Genomic DNA, 2,926 nt, shown 5'->3' on the forward strand with positions numbered 1-2,926 from the left:
GCTGCGAAGGTCATTAGACGCTTCCAGACTCCAGCTTGTAGCACCTGCGTCACAGAGTAGTATTACTCGAAGGCGAGGGACGTTGCGATGTATCCAACATCGTGCTGTAGGGCGACGTGATGAGGGAGGGTCTGGAGACAGGTTGAGATGAATGTCCTTGAGTCCGAGCTGAAGAGGTATACTGGTGACTCTCCCCCGTGTCCTCCTTGTGTTCCCAAATCGGCTGCAACTGAGGACAAACTGCAGCTGTTCCCAAAGCTAACCTCTCGATTCCTTTACTGGCAAGAAAGAGAAGGTTTTGGGATATCAGATACAGAATGGAGACTCGAAATCTTGAAGGAATTGGACCGAAGGGCCAAGACCCCAAGATTCTGAGTCTAGCCAACAACTCAGGAGCGAACCTGAATGTTGCCTCCCCCTCTTCCTTAGAAAGGGCGGAGTCGTACGAGACCAAGATGATTGCTTACACACTGGCCGCGGCCAGAGTGAGCAGGAGACCCGAGACGGAATACAATCCGAGGCCTGTCGTAAAGGGTCTTGAGAAGATCTCTTAAGGGACTAAAAAGTCCGAGCCATGCTCCAAGTTGGAGGTCTTACTCCGACTAGGGCAGGGACGATCGTAGCTTTGCATGAGCGAGGAAAGATCCAGCAGGCAGGAAAAAGTTATTCCTTTAAGCCTGAAGGTTAGGGAAAGGCTGAGCGACAAGCTTCATTGCCGAGAGCGGAAAGGAGTTTCCTCCCGCCGAAAGGCAATAAGACCGTTATTGCTGGAGAAGAGGCCTCAAGGGAAGAGGTATATCTTCCACGGCACCAACCACCGAAGGCTCTTCACTTCGCCTGGAAGACCCCTGCGGATGACTATCGCAGATGACGCGACCTCCGTCCAGCGACTGTAGCGGGTTGTCTCTTCTTGAGGAGGAGGTGTAGGACTCCAAGCATGAAGCCAAAGCGACGCCCCGGTTCGTGAAAGATGTTGCAGTGTGGTTGTTTGAGTAGTCTGTGCCGTGGGAGAAGCTCTCCCGGGAGGTCCGTCAGGTGAAGCAGAGGGTCCAGAAACCGTTCTGCGCATAGTCCCAGTGGAGCTCTCCCATTGAAAGGTTGACAGACAACCTGGTCTTGTTGAGACCCATTGTCCACAGACAAAAAGGAGGGAAGACGCAGTCGTCAAAGTTGTCCCACCATCACCGGAATGCATCTTGCCAGAGTCTCGGGGTCTGAGACTGGGGGGAAGAACAGCGGAAGCTTGAGGTTCCAAGCTGTCGCGATCAAGTCCCCCAGACCAGGACTTGCTGGTTACATAAGGCCAAAGACCCCCAGGTACACTCTCTCTACGAGGCTCTGCTCGGATAGTCGGAGAGAATATTCCTCTGCCTGGAATGAGAGAGCCGATGGTGGTATTGAGAGTATCTCAATCATCTCGGTATCTCTACTGCAAGATGTGGAGGTGTGAAAATGCGTCCCCTGCTGGTTGGAACACGCCAGAATAATGAAGTCGACGCGCACGGAGCGACTCGGCAGGAGCTGTAGGATCTGTAGGGGGCCAGACTACGGCCCCTAAGCCTGCCTGAAAGATGGAGAGGTATTCTTCAGGTCCTGACCATAGGCCTGGACCGGAACATGCCCCCCCCCCCCTTTTTTTTGACGAGTCCGAGAACAGCATCAAGAATGTGGGGAAAGGACGTGAATATCCACTACCATCAAGAGGTTCCATAGGTCAACACCCATTGCAGGCCTAATAGTTCCGCTGGTCCCATAGGGGCCAGGAAGTCCGGTTAATCGTTGCCTGAAGCTACCGGAACTTGGACCGGCCCACATGGAACTTATCCTGAGGCGACCGTTCGGAACTATAGACGGGTCAATGAGGAAAGGAGAACTAGGAAATGTTCCAAGGAATGGCTGAAAGCTCTGCTTGACCGAGAACAGGTACTGCGACTCTCCTCAGCCTTGCCATAGTCAACTGAAGGGAAGGCTCGGAGGAGGTGGCAACAGAATCTGGCGTCCCCAGGTGGTCACCCATCCAAGTACCGACCAGAACCGACGTTGCTTAACCTCGCTGGACGGACGAGAAGCGGGGTTTCTAACGTGGTAAGGCCGTTGACTCAATATCATGGCCAGATACTCCAGATGTTGAGGCAGAAGAGAGAAGGCTCTAGCAAAATACCATGAACCCACACTCGTGGTAAGCATCCGGAAGCTTGTCCCGGCGCTGAAGAAGGTCGAACCCGAGACTACCAGAGTTGACCAGCCCTCCAAAAAGCGAAGGAGGCGGAAGCCTGCACCTGAGCGACCATGAGGAAAGCAAGGAGAGTTCTCTGGGGAAAAAAACCTGCAATGCCACGGCGGGATCGCCACACTGCATCATAAGCAGGAGTACCTGCAGTCTAGGCTGAATTCCACGAGCTCCCTGGAAGATGGATGGAATGGGAACTGAAAGTACCCGTCCTTCCGATCCAGGGTTTAAGGAGTCCTGTCGCCTCGTTACCAGTCTGATCGATTCTGCTGTTCTACGCTGGACGAAGTTTGTTCGACAAACTTGATCAGGGCTGAGAGGTCGACTACGGAACTCCCAACTCAGATACTTCCTTACAAGAAAGGATCGACTGAAGAAGCCGGGGGTGAAGCCGTCGATGATCCCAAGGAGGACCTTCTCCTAAGGTATGGATCATTCTGCCCAAACGGGCAACTCTTGCCGACCCTATGGCATAGAGGTTCAGAGACACTGAATTCGCTGACAGAGACGGCAGGCGCGATATCCTTGGCTGATCAAAGAGATCGTGCGGGAATGGGCATCGGGAAGCTGTCATCCGGAAAAGAAACTTTAAGCATCCTCCCAGCGAGAAGCCTGCAAGGCGGGGGGGGGGGGGGGGCCAATCCTAGAGTACGTGAACTCTGCTGCTCCCGTTAGGACTATGCCCCCCCCCCCGGG

General features: G+C 53.9%; 1 pseudogene; it reads right to left on the reverse strand.

Annotated features, from left to right (window-relative positions):
- Positions 1-1,980: 1,980 nt before the first annotated feature.
- LOC137628031 (5S ribosomal RNA) lies at positions 1,981-2,099 on the reverse strand (annotated as a pseudogene).
- Positions 2,100-2,926: the final 827 nt, after the last annotated feature.

Source organism: Palaemon carinicauda, chromosome 35, assembly GCF_036898095.1.
Source record: "Palaemon carinicauda isolate YSFRI2023 chromosome 35, ASM3689809v2, whole genome shotgun sequence".
NCBI classification, from domain to species: Eukaryota; Metazoa; Arthropoda; class Malacostraca; order Decapoda; family Palaemonidae; genus Palaemon; species Palaemon carinicauda.